We start from the raw sequence: 14,428 nt of genomic DNA, 5'->3' as shown, positions 1-14,428 counted from the left end.
TTCTGTCAGGCATCTGTGACTGCTCTGATCTTTCCCCAGCTTGGTCTCTCCCAAGATGGTGGTTCCAGGAGCAACTGAGCATCTTTATTTAGAAAGCAATGGATTTCTTGCTTCTGCCACAAATTCCCATAGTTGTAAGCCTTCCAACCTTCTAAATATTCTTTTATATGTGTTTCAGAGTTCTGGCACCATCACCTGAGGCTGCTTGGTCTAGTATTCTGTGTTGTTGCTGACAGAGCTCCTTACTGCACTTCCACCCTCTCTGTCATCTTGTTTGTTCTCCACATTTTGTTTCTTGTTATTGATCGCAGTCCCTACAATGTAACATCATTAATCCCATGTCCTCCCAGTATATCCTGTTTCCATTCCTCCTTCTTTCCTAACCATTTGGAATTTTATAGTTAGGTAAGTAGTTGATCTCATATAGTTTATTATTCTAAGATAATTAACTTAGATATAATAAACTTAGATAATAAACAATAGTGTTATTGTTCCCTAATAGACCTGTTTATTGTTTGGCTGAAAATTGAGCCACAGGAATGAGTTCATTTCCAAACCTGCTCATAGTCTCAGGGATATCACTACTCTCTATTTGATCAATAAGTCTGATCATTTTTATATGGTTTTGAGTTTTGCTAGAAAAATTTCTACCATACTATCCAACACCTTCTAATGTAATGCCTTTCACAGCAGTTGGTAACTGGGCACCATTCAATTCTTCTAATCTCAGGTTCATGGAAGAAAATCTTGATGTGACCCAGGTCCAGGACTTGACAGGGTTTCATTCTATTGTGCATAGAGCAGCTGTGAGTCAGAACAGACTAAATGACACCTAACTCAAGTGTCTTCAGTTTTCAACATTCTTCTTTCCTTTGCACAGGGAGAGACAATGGTTGCACCTTAGATGGATCCTTATTAGCATTTAAGACCCAAGTTCTACTTACAAAAATAGAATGAAGAATATTATCTTTTTGGGCTATGTTATGCCAATTGACCTTGATGTCACCCAATATCATGGTTCTGAGTTCCCCAGTCCATGGGTTAGCCCCTCAAGGTATTTGATTATGTCTAAGAAGTTTTCATTACCCCTATAAGCTCTACCCATTCATGGTATTGTTTGCAGCAGAGATAAACATGCCTATGCAAATATCTGCTGCCAAACATATATATATATTCTACTCTCTGGCTGTAGACTTTATTTTTATTAAATTTTAGAGGCGTCAAATGCATCATTTTTTGACATAATCTCCTTGCTTTCATATTCCCTTATTTAAAAAATATTTTGTGAGCCACAAATGCCCCACAATCGTCACTTCTCCATCAGAGATGAATCTTCACCCATGAAGTGCTGCTTTCAGGGGACCAAACAGGTGAAAGTCTGATGGAGCAAGACCAGGACAATAGTGAGGATACTTTAACACCTTAAATCCCAGTTGTTCCAAAGTGTCAACAGTGTGGGCAAAGGTATGTGTACATGTATTGTTATGCAAGATCACAATGCCCTTGGATAGCTGTCCTCTATGTTTAATCCAAAGCTTGGGCATCAGCTATTCAGAGACCAGTCCCTAGTGAAAGATATCATACTCTACAAAATGACGGGTCAATGAAAAGAGGTAGATCTACAACAAGATGGACTGACACAGTGGCAGAAACAATGGGCTCCAACATAACAACAATTGTGAGGATTGTATGGCACTGGCAGGTGTTTCATTCTGTTGTGCATACTGTAGCTATGTGTCCAAACTGAGTCAACAGCACCTAATAACAACAAGAACATATTGTGCCACAAATTTTACTTCTTTGAGTATTAAGTTAGACAGACTAATTTTCTTTTCACAACTTGTCTGTCAGTTTGTCACACTGTGGTGGCTTGTGTGTTGCTGTGATTCTGGAAGTGATGCCATTGGTATTTAAAATACCAGCAGGGTCACCCATGGTGGACAAGTTTCAGCTGACCTTCCTGGCTAAAACAGAGTAGGAAGAAAGAAAGACAGACTAATTCCAAATATGTAGTCACTGAAAACCTTATGAATAGCAGTAAAACACCGTCAGTACTAGAATAGTGAATACTGAAACATGATGAAGACCTCCAAAATATTGGCAGATACATTGCTGGAAGATGAGTCCCTCAGGATGGGAAGGTACAACTCAAAATGAAGAAAAATAGGTAAACATCCAGCAATAATCAGAACTTGGAATGTGTGAAGTACGAGTCTAGAGAAACTGGAAATTGTCAAAAATGAAACGGAATGAATAAACTTCAATATCAGGCAATGGACTGGGATTGGCCATTTTGATTCTGACAATCATATTGATTACTATGACAGGAGTGACAAATTAAAAGAGGAATGGTATCACATCCATCATTAAAAGGAACATTTCAAGATCTTACCTGAAGTACAATTCTGTCTGTTATAAGATAATGTACATGCACCTACAAGGAAGACCATTTAATACAACTATTATTCAAATGTACGCACCAACCACTAAAGCCACTGATAATGAAACTGGAGAATTCGACCAATTTCTTTAGATTGAAATTGACCAAACATGCATTAAAAATGAACTGATAATTAGTGGTGATTGGAATACAAAGGTTGGAAACAATGAGGAATGGTCAGTAATTGGAAAACATGACTTTGGTGATAGAAACGGTGCTGGAGATTGCATGGCAGAATTTTGTAATACCAATGGCTTCATCATCGCGAATGCTCTGTTAAACAACATAAAAGATGACTATGCACGTGGACTTCATAAGATAGAATATACAGAAGTCAAATTGATTATATCTGTGGAACGAGGTGGTGGAAAAGCTCCCTATCATCAGCCTAAACAAATTAGGGCAGACTGTCAATTGTTCATATGCAGATTCAGACTGAAGCTGAAGAAAATTAAAATAGTCCACAACAGCAAAAATATGACCTAGAACATATCTCACCTAAATTCTGAAGCACAGATTTGCTGCATTAAACACTAAAAAATGAAGACCAGAAGAGTGTGGGATGACATCAAGTACACCATATAAGAAAAAAAGCAAAAGGTCATTAAGAAGACAAGAAAGAAAAAAAAGAACAAAACAGATGCCAGTAGAGACTCTAAAACTTATGCTAAAGCATGGAAGAAATGAGGAAATCAAAGAGGTGTATAGAAAATGTCAAATGGCAGCTGGAGAAGACAAAGTCAAATATTAAAATGAAATGTGCAAAGATTTGGGATTAGAAAACAAGAAAGGAAGAACAAGCTCAGCATTTCTCAAACTGAGGGAAATGAAGAAAAAATTCAAGCCTCTATGTGCAATGCTAAAGGATTGTATAGGCAAAATATTGAGTGATACAGAAAGCATCAAAAAATGGAAGGTCTGGTTAAAAGAAATGGGGATAAGATTCTTATGATTCAATAATGAGTAACTGTTATCACAACTAATTTCAACTCTCACAATTATAAAGGTAGAAGTTTTATAACAAAAACAGGGGAGTGGTTAATCTTACAGTTCAGAAACAAAGGACCCTAGGATCATCAAGGGAGAAGAGCACAAGTGGAATGAAAGACTTTATTCAGAGAAGCAGAGACACCAGAGATGGAGGCAGAGATGGGGACATGGAGAGAGAGAACAGCTGAGGACTCTAGATTCATGGAAAGTGAAGGACTAAGAGATGGTGGCCAGGAGTCAGGCTTGCAGAATGTGCCCTTTGGTGGTGTACATTACTATAGATGCCTGAGTGTTTTTTTTAAAAAAAAAAAAAAGCTAAAGTGAATAGAGAGAAACACTGTTAACTGATAGTAAATGGATGGGGTTATAATCATTGTATGAAACAAGGTGTATGATTTGTTGAATGTAAAACTGGTGATCTTCCCTGTAAACTTTTACTCAATCCACAAAAAAAACCTTAAATTATAAAATAAGAAAAAAAAAAAGAAGATTGAAGGAGTTTACAGAGTCATGGTCTAGAAAAAGAAATGGTTGATGTTCAACAATTCCAAAAGGTAACATATGATTGGACCCAACGACACTGCAGAAAGAAGTCCAAGTTGCAATTAAGGCTTTGGCAAAGAACAAGGCTCTGGGAATTGATGAAATGCAAATTGAAATCTTTCAGCAAACTGAGGCAATCACTTATCTATATCAAGAAATTTGGAAGACAGCTACCTGGCCAACTGACTGGAAGAGATCCATATTTGTGCCCATTCTAAAGAGAAATGACCCAACAGAATTCAGAAATCATCAGACAATATCATTAATATTACGTGCAAGTAAAATTTTGCTAAAGATAATTTTTAAATGCCTACAACTATACATGGAGAGTGAACTGCCAGTGGTTCAAGCTGAATTCAGAAGATGACTTAGAACAAAGGATATCATTGCTAACCTCAGATGGATCTTGACTAAAAGCAGAGACTACCAGATAGATGTTTATCTGTTCTTTATCAACTATTCAAAGACTTCCCATTATGTGGATCATGACAAGCTATGGACAATATTGAAGAGAATGAGTATTCTAAAACACTTAATTGTGTTCATGAGGAACCTGTACATAGAACAAGAGGCAATTGTTCAAACAGAACAAAGGAACAATGAATGGTTTAAAATTAGTAAAGGTGTGTGCCAGGGTTGTATTCTTTCATCAGAGTTCTTCAGTCTGTATGCTGAGCACATAATCCAAGAAACTGGAATATATGAAGACCATGGCATCAGGATTGGAAGAAGACTCATTAACAACCTGTACAGATGATACAACCTTGCTTGCTAAACCCCAAGAAGACTTAAAATACTGGTGAAGATGAAAGACCATATGGATTGTGCCTGAATATAAAGAAAACAACAACAATCCTCAACACTGGACCAATAAATAACATCAAGATATATGGAGAAAGACTGAAATTTTCAAAGATTTCATTCTGCTAGGATCAACTATCGATACTCATGGACACAGCATTCAAGAAATCAAACAATGTATTGAAGTTGGCAGATTTGCTACACAATACCCCTTTACAGTATTCAAGAGCAAAGATATCAGGTTGAGGACTAAGGTACACTGATCCAAACCATGGTATTTTCAATAATCACATATGCATGCAAAAGTTGGACAATGAATAAGGAAGACTGTAGAAAAATTGATGTACTTGAATTATGGTGTTGGAGGAGAACACTGAAAGTACAATGGACTGCCAAAAGAACAACCCAATCTGTGTTGGAAGAAGGATAGCCCGAATGGTCCTTGGAAGCCAGGATGGTCAGACTTTGTTTCTCATAGTTTGGACATTTTATAAAGAGGGACCAATCCTTGGAGAAAGACATCATGCTTGGTAAAGCGGAGGTTTGGAGAAAAGAGGAAGACCCTTAACGAGATGGATTGGCACAGTGACAGTAGCAATAGACTCAAGGATAGCAACCATTGTGACTTTGGTGCAAGACTGGGCAGTGTTTTGTTCTGTTGTACATAAGGTCCTTATGAATCAGCACTGACTCCAAGGCAGCTCACAACAACAATGAGCCTTCTCTTAATATTTGCATTATATACCTTTCTTTAATTCTTTCACTTGCTTTTTACCTGTGATATCTGTGCCTTCTTTTAAATTCGGCCTGCTAATTTTTGTCTTTTAATTAGTATGTTTACTGCATTTACAGTTAATTTTTCACAGATTTGATGAGGTTACACTTAATATTTTGTCCTTCTGTTTGTTTCTTTTATAATCTTCAGCAGTGTTTCAATCTCAGCCTGGGCCTCAAACTGGGAAATTCCAATAAGTTGTATAAAACTCCCACCACCACCACCACAATAACAACATTAAAAAAAAAAAAAATTAAAAACCCACAGAAACAGGCAATCTTCATGGTACATTTGGACTAAAATTTGATTTCATCTACTTCTTGTTTGTCCCATAGTTCTCTGATGACTTTAAACTATTATTTTAATACCTACTCAGCATTTTCTAGTTGTTGCAGAGGGACCAATGGCCTGTTGTAAAACATTAGATTTTACCTGGCAGTGCAAGTTCCCCAGAGTATTTTTCTGATTTCTCTTTACTGCTTTCTTTCCCTGCTGCCTCAACAGCTAGAATGGTTCTTTTTGTCCCTACTTCCTTCCAGTTTAGTTCCTGCATACAATCTCTGGTTGGCTGCTTGTTTTTTAGGCTTCTTTGTTATTTACTTCTTTTAGAAAATTGTAACTATAGAATCTAGTCTATGAGCAATAGAAAGTTTGTTAATCAAAACAAAACAAAAACAACAACAACAAAAATCAAAAGAGAAGGGAGGACTTTACTGGAAAAAACTTGGTATCTTCCAGAGCTGACATTGGAAAAACAGACAGGAGGAGAATGAATTCTAGAGTATATGTTTTCAGAATCACAATCAAATCCATACCTCCAGCATCACTAGAGTATGTCCCTCCATTGTGACAGTGATAAATCTGATTTCCAATTTTACTTCCAACATTGTGTCACTCACCCAAGATTCAAATTTCTGGAAGGAAATGTCTGATGAGGTATGTTTATGTTTCTTGTTCACCTCTGGTTTTGATACAGTCATAAGAGGAGGCATCAAAGGAAACAGATCTTGAAGTTAACTTTCATCAAGAACAACGATGAAATTAGGATGACCATATAATTTACTATACAAACAAGTACACCTTTAAGAATGAAAAAAGCATTAATAATGCTAATACTGGAACAACAGGCGCAAAAAAGACAGTATCTGAATAACAGAAATGCATAGCCAACTAAACAAAATGGTACATTAAGGAGTCTCTAGGTGGTTCAAAGCGTAGTGGTTACGAATCGGGCTGCGAACCTTAAGGTCAGCGGTTCGAAACTACCAGCCACTCCACGGGAGAAAGATGAGGCTTTCTACTCCCGTAAAGATTTACACCCTCGGAAACCGTGTACAGGGTCGCTATGGGTCGGAACCGACTCGACGGCACTTAACAACAACAACAAGGTGGTTCAAATGGCTAATACTCTTGACTGCTAACTGAAAGGTTTATGATTTGAGTCCATATAGAGTCACACCAAATGAAAGGCCCATTGATCTACTGCTCATGAATTGACATCAACTTGACAGCAAGTTTTTCTTGTTGTTGCTAAGTGCCCTGGAGTCAATTCCAACTTATAGCAACGATGTATAGGGCTTCCAAGGAAAAGCTGGTGGGTTTGAACTGGTGACCTAATGGTTTACAGTCCAGTGCTGATCTTAGAGTACCACATCAGGAGTATAGCACAAAAAGCAAGTAGTTTAACATAAAAAAAAAAAAAGGTGCTGGATTTTAAAAAGACAAAAGTAAAAATTCATAGGTCATTTGTAATTCCATTTTTTCTAAATCAGGGAAACCATGTTAATGGTCTTTCCCTAAATTTCTTCTCACGGGAGTGAGATTCCTTTATTTTTCTTATTTGTACATTCTCATCCTTGTCTTGCCTCCAAAAGACTGCTGTCTCCATAATCCATCACTATGAGCTCTTTTAGAATAGACAGAATAAAAGACCTATAATATCATATCAGACTTTTCCCTAAATGGGGTAAATCTTTGATAGTTCCTTATTTGAAGTCAATGCATTGAGATTTTTGATAGCTCTCAATTCATGCCTATGTGTAGGAAATCCTACTTCTTGTTAACTTACAAGACTCCCCTTCATGGTGCTGTACGGTAAGCACAGAACTACTAGTCTCAAGGTCCACAGTTTAAACCCACCAGGTGCTCTGTAGGACAAAGATGAGGGTTTCTTATCCCATAAAGATTTACATCCTCAGAAACCCTACGTAGGGTCTTTAAGAGTCAACTGGGCTTGATGGCAGTTGGCTTGGTTTTGTCTTTATGACATGGCTTTTGGGTCTTTGAAATGAAACTGTATTTTAATTTAACCAAAGATAAATTACTTCAGCCTAACTTTTTGGAAGAGTCCATTGGTCATAAGATACCTATTTTTTCAGAGATTCATTAAAAGTGAAAGTGATTTACTGTAAACGGACTGTGTGGTTCCTAATACCAAGAAGATACTGAATTCAGAGGGTGACACCAATAATAAGAATAAAATGCTTATTCTCCTTTTCTTGACCAGTGAAAATTGACTAACGTAAAAATACCAGAATGGATTATCTGTCCTCTTCTGGTAGTCACTGCAATGTATCTTTTTTAAAAAAAGAAGTAAGTCCTGCTAGACTCTCTCAGCTTTAATAAATCAAGAGTTCATATGATAGCTATTTAAGCTAATGGGTAGCTTGACTTTAATGAAGGTTTATAATTAATTAATTTACTCATTTAAGGTATGTGGACTCCTGGCTTATAATTAGAGCTTCTAGTTTTAGAAGGTAAAACCAATATTTACTCTTGTATGTTCCTGCCAAAGGGCTGCCACAGACATCGACTGGTAAATATTCATTTATACTGACAGCAAAAACATTTTTCATGGAGATCCAAATCTGCAGTCTCCCAGCTGTCAGCTTGGTGGTGAACTGTTAGAATGCTGAGGGCTGCTGGCTGGGGACTAGTACACTTGAATTTAGTAAAATAATACAGCAATATGGGGGGGAAAAGATACTATTCTTTCTTTTCTTTTCTATTTTTTATATTTATTTCTCTTTCCCTACTGGAAGACAGTCATTCTTTGGTAAATTTCATCTTATTCTTATATCATAAACTTACCATTTATTTAATAACATTTTTTAAGCCTGTCCTGAATGTTTTTTTCATATATTGGCTAGCTAAATCCTGACAAAATCCCCATGAAGAACATATTCTTTTTCTTTTCATGGCATGCATAAGGAAACAATGATATGGAAGTTTAAGAAATTGCTGAGGTTTGTACTACTAATAGAGGAACAGATATCTGAAGCAGAGGATTTGACCCTTCAGCCCTCACTTTAACTAAGATGAGAGGAAGCCCAGGCTATTTAAAAAGTGGGTAAGAAGAGCATGCCTTGAATATTCAAATGTTTATAATTAGCACTCAAAATTAACTCAAATGAACAATTCAAAATATTTTGTTATAATTAATTATGTGTGTGTGTGCACATACATTTTTTCACATTGCGTTGTGTTAGCCAGAGATTATAAGTGTCTTCCCATTAAAAGTGAAAGCTCAAATTCTTATAACTGACAGGGTCTCTTGGCATAAACAGATTAGTGTTTGATGTGAAGACCTGCTCAAGAATTTGGAAGTCCTTAATCAATTCAATGTCTTGTTTTTAAAAGGGGACTTTAACAGATTCATGGGAAAATCCCATTGTCTTTTGTTTTTTGTGTTTTTTTAGACTTTTTATGGTGAAATGAGTGAAGGTTTATAGACAAGATCATCAGCTTTACATTCAACAAATTGTACACTTTTCTTTTTTTTTTCAGTTCAATGATTACAGTCCCCTCCCTGAAACAACAATTATCCTACTTCCTCCCTGAGACTCCCTATTTATATTTTATATTTCACAAATGAACAAAGCAAAAATATTTGATGTCTACACACAAAACAGGTGTTTGTACAACTATATCTACATCTACTATCTCTCTCTATATGTTTTTGTTAAGTGTCGTCGAGTCGGTTCTGACTCATAGCGACCCTGTACAAGGTTTCTGAGGCTGTAAATCTTTACAGGAACAGAAAGCCTCATCTTTCTCCCGTGGAGCGGCTGGTAGTTTCGTGCTGCTGACCTTGCGGTGCGCAGCCCTATTCATAACCACTACGCTACCAGAGGTCCTTATCTCTCTCTATATAGATACATCTTTTTGTTGTTATTATGTGCCATGGAGTCAGTTCCGACTCCTAGTGACCCTGTACAGGGTTTCCGAGACTGTAAATCTTTACAGGAGCAGAAAGCCTCATGTTTCTCCCACGGAACAGCTGGTAGTTTTGAAATGCTGACGTTGCGGTTCGCATCCCGATTCATAACCTCTATGCTACCAGGGCTCCTTATAAAGATATATAAAGCTAGATAGAAATATAGTCCTGATGTGGTGCTATGGATTAATGCGCCAGACTGTGAAGCTGTTTGAACTGCAAGGTCAGTGGTTCAAGCTCACCAGCTGCTCCTCAGAAACCCTGTAAAGGGTTGCTATGGTTTAGAAGTGAGTCGACAGCACTTAAGTGTTGTTAAGTGCTGTCGACTCAATTCTAAATATATACATATATATATTCAGTATGGCACTGTGGGTGAATGCGCTAGACTGCAAAGTCAGTTTGAACCGCATGGTTGGTGGTTCAAGCTCACCAGTCACTCCTCAGAAACCCTATACAGGGTTGCTATGAGTTGTGGGATGACATCAAGAACATTATACAGGAGGAAAGCAGAAGGTCATTGAGAAGACAAGAGAGGACAGAAAGACCAAAATGGTTGTCAGAAGAGACTCTGAAACTTGCTCTTCAGTGCACAGATGCTAAAAAAAAATGGAAGAAGTGAGGAGGCATAAGATAAAATTTAAACGGTCAGCTCAAGAAAACAAAGTCAAATATATTACAATGTGCAAATACCCAAAGAGAAGAACATGCTCAGCATTTCTCAAGTTGAGGGAACCAAAGAAAAAATTCAAACCTCGACTTGAAGTATTGAAGGATTCAACAGGCAAAATACTGAATGATGAAGAAAGCATCAAAAGAAGATGGAAGGAATACACAGAGTCACTGTACCAAAAAGAAATGGTCGATGTTCAACCTTTCAAGAGGTAGCATACGATCAAGAGCCAATGATACTGAAGGCAAAAATCCAAGGTGCACTGAAGTCATTTGCAAAGAACAAGGTACCTGAAATTGATGAAATACAAATTGAAATATTTGAGCAAAGTGATGCAGCATGCAAGGCACTCACTCATCTATTTCAAGAAATTTGGAAGAAGACTACCTGGGCAACTGACTGGAAGAGATTCATATTTGTGCTCATTCCAAAGAGAGGTGACCCAATGGAATGTGGAAACCATCAGACAATATCATTGATATCCCACAACAGTAAAGTTTTACTAAAGTTAATACAGAAACAGATGCAAACATACATTGACAGAGAAATTCTAGAGATTCCAGCTGATCTCAGAAGAGGATGTGGAATGAGGGATATCAGTGCTGATATCAGATGGATCTTAGTTGAAAGCAGAGAATACCAGAAAAAAAAATGTTTACTTGTGCTTTATTGACTACACAAAGGCTTTTGATTGTGTGGATCATGAAAAGCTATGGACAGCATTGCAAAGTATGAATATTCTAGAACATTTCATTGTACTCATGAGGAACCTGTACATAACCAAGAGGCATTGTTCAAACGGAGCAAGGGAATGCTGAATGTTTTAAAATTAGGAAAAGTGTGCACCAGTGTTGTATTCTTTCACCATACTTATTCAATCTGTATGCTGTACAGATAATCAGAGAAGCTGAATTATATGAAGAAAAATGTGGCATCAGGATTGGAGAAGACTCATTAACAACCTGTGACATGTAGATGATATAACCTTGTTTGTTTAAAGCCAAGAGGACTTAAAATACATATTGATGAAGATCAAACACCACAGCTTTTGGTATGAGTTGCACCTCGATGTAAAGAAAACACAAACCCTCACCACTGGAGTAATAAATAACATCCACATGAATGTAGAAATGATTGAAGTTGTGACTTATTTTGCTTGGATAAACCATCAACACTCTTGGAAGCAGATCAAGAAATCAAGCGATGTATTGCATTAGGCAAATCTGCTGCACAAGACCTCTTTAAAGTGTTGAAGAGTAAAGATGTCAGCTTGAGGACTAAGACGCACTTCACCCAAGCCATGCATGGTATTTTCCATAACCTTATATACATGTGAAAGTTGGATAGTGAATAAGGGAGACGATAGGAGAATTGATGAATTTGAGTTATGGTGTTGGAGGAAATATTGAAAGTACCTTGGAATGCCAAAAGAACAAATAGAACTGTGTTTGAAGAAGTACAGCCAGAATGTTCCTTGGAAGCCTGGATGGCTAGACTTCATCCCTCATATCTTGGACATATTGTCAGAAGGGATCAGTAACTGGAGAAGGATATCGTGTTTGATAAGGTGGAGGGTCAGAGCAAAAGAGGAAGCCCTCCAACGAGATGGACTGGCACAGTGGACTCAAATGTACTAATGATTGTGAGGTTGGTGCAGGACTGGGCAGTGTTGCATTCTGTTGTGCATAGGGTTGCTATGAGTCGGTACTGACTCAATGGCACCTAACAGCAACAACAATGAGTTGGAACTGACTCGATGGCACTTAACAATAACAATATATATATTAATAATATACATATTCATTTAAATGTCCAAAGGGCACATTCTGAAAGTCAGCCTCCTGCTCACAGGCACACAGCCTTACTCAGTCTATGGCACAAGAGCCTGCAGGTGCTCTGACTCTCCACACCACCACCTCTGCTACTGTCTTTGCAGTCACTGCTTTTCTAGGTAGGGATATCACACTCCATTCATGCTCTTCCTTTTTGATGCTCCTGGTAGTTTCTGCTCCTGAAATGAAGGAGTAACTACTACCCCTTTTAGTTACACAACTTCCACAATGATGACAATCTCAATTAACCCTACTAATAATTATTCACAATTGAATCCTAAAATCCTAAGCCCTTTCACCAGAACCTTCTGGAAAAGAGGAAAAACTAGTCAGTGAGGATTTTACCTTATACCTCTCATTCAGAAACTAAGCACTCTCAATAAAGTTTGTAAGCCAACCACTTCATACTTTTATAGCACCCAGCACCCATTTTTGATAAACAATGTCTAAATTGTCCATCCCTATTAATATAGTTCAATGAGGAATTAAGCATGTTTCTTGATTTAAAGAATCCATTTTCTTTTAATTCCATGTTCACCATGTACTTTCAAAACCTCCTAATATGGGATCACTGCTCTGTCTCTTCTCTTTGGGTACTTTGGTAACTCTTTTTTCATTCTTCTATACATTGTACTACTTCCTGTTTCTACAGTATGAACATTTTCATTCCTCTTTTTGTCATCACTACAGTTGTGCTAGACAGTATCCTGATTGCTCTCAGTGCAAAGCTGTGATTTGGTCAGTGGTAAATTGGGAGAAGAAAGAACAATCATCTTCCTTATTTATGTTGTGGTTCCAAAGGAGTTGTGTGCCAATATTGTACAGCCTTTAGAATTGTTTTTAGATAGACATTGTGATAGGTTTCATGCCAACCTGAGTGTACCAGGTTATTTTGCAGTTGAGTTATAGTAGGAATCCATGATGAGATCTAATGTAATGTAATAGACTCTTTGATGAGCTCTACTATGAGCAGTGAATCATTAAAAGTAAGCTTCCTTGGCAGGTATGACCTGCTTCCAATACATTGGACACCCAGGCGAAGCTTGCTTGCTCTCTGCTGGGTCTAGATATTTCACTAGGCTCACCTGACCTCCAGTTCTTTGGATATGAGCTAGTGGTTTGCTCTAATTTTGGATGATTCAGCAATAGTCAGCAGTCTGCCATCTTACTTGCTCAACCTGCCTGCATGCTCTCTGACCTGCCAATCTTGGATCATTTGACCCACAGACTTGGGACTCTCCCACGTCTACAACTGTTAGCCATTTCCTTGATACAGGCATCTCTTTATACACACACACACACACATATATATAAGTTTCACTTGTTTTGCTTCTCTAGAGAACTCAGCCTAAAACAGACATGTTTCCTTAAATGTGTCTGTTGTTTATAAAACCCTACCGTTCACTTAGCCATTAAACATTAGCCATGTCAACATTTGAACATGTATAATTTACTGACATTTATTATGTTCAATATATTGTGCAATGGACACCATTATCCATTTCCCACTGTTTCCATTACCCTTAAGAGAAACTCAGTGTTCCTTAAGGTGGTCAACCATTGGTTAATGTTTTTACTGCTGACTTTTGACCTTCACAGATCCTAATGTACATTATAATTAATCTGAAAATAACAATTCCTTTATGATTATAATTTTAATAGTCTAAAATTATTCTTGAAATGAAAATAGTTTATAGATTTCACAAAGTATAATTTAGCCACATAATTATTCTCAAGGACTTATTGAATAAAGAGTCTGTGAATGACCACTGACAAAAATGCACCCTGAAGTTGAATATTTAAGAATATATTGTAACCAGTAAGGTAAACTATTTTAACAATGATAACTTTGACAATTATTCCACTCACATAAGGTCACACCACTAAAATCTCTATGGAACACAGGTCTACTGTGACACATGTTGGGTCACTGTTAGTTGGAATTTACTCATCAACAACAAGTATTAAAACAATATTATTTTATTTGAAAACATATTGATAACTTTTCCTGTTTTACACACACACACACACACACACACACACACATAAAATATGCACCCCATGAGGATTTGGACACCAGTGTGAGTACTGGACTTGGGACCACAAGCACAAGGCTGGTTGTTCAAACCTTGCAGTTGCTATTCAGAAACCCTATATAGGG

The sequence above is a fragment of the Chrysochloris asiatica genome, unplaced genomic scaffold (genome assembly GCF_000296735.1).
Source record: "Chrysochloris asiatica unplaced genomic scaffold, ChrAsi1.0 scaffold00284, whole genome shotgun sequence".
NCBI classification, from domain to species: Eukaryota; Metazoa; Chordata; class Mammalia; order Afrosoricida; family Chrysochloridae; genus Chrysochloris; species Chrysochloris asiatica.
The sequence above is the reverse complement of the archived record's forward strand: the minus strand, read 5'-3'. Positions refer to the sequence as shown.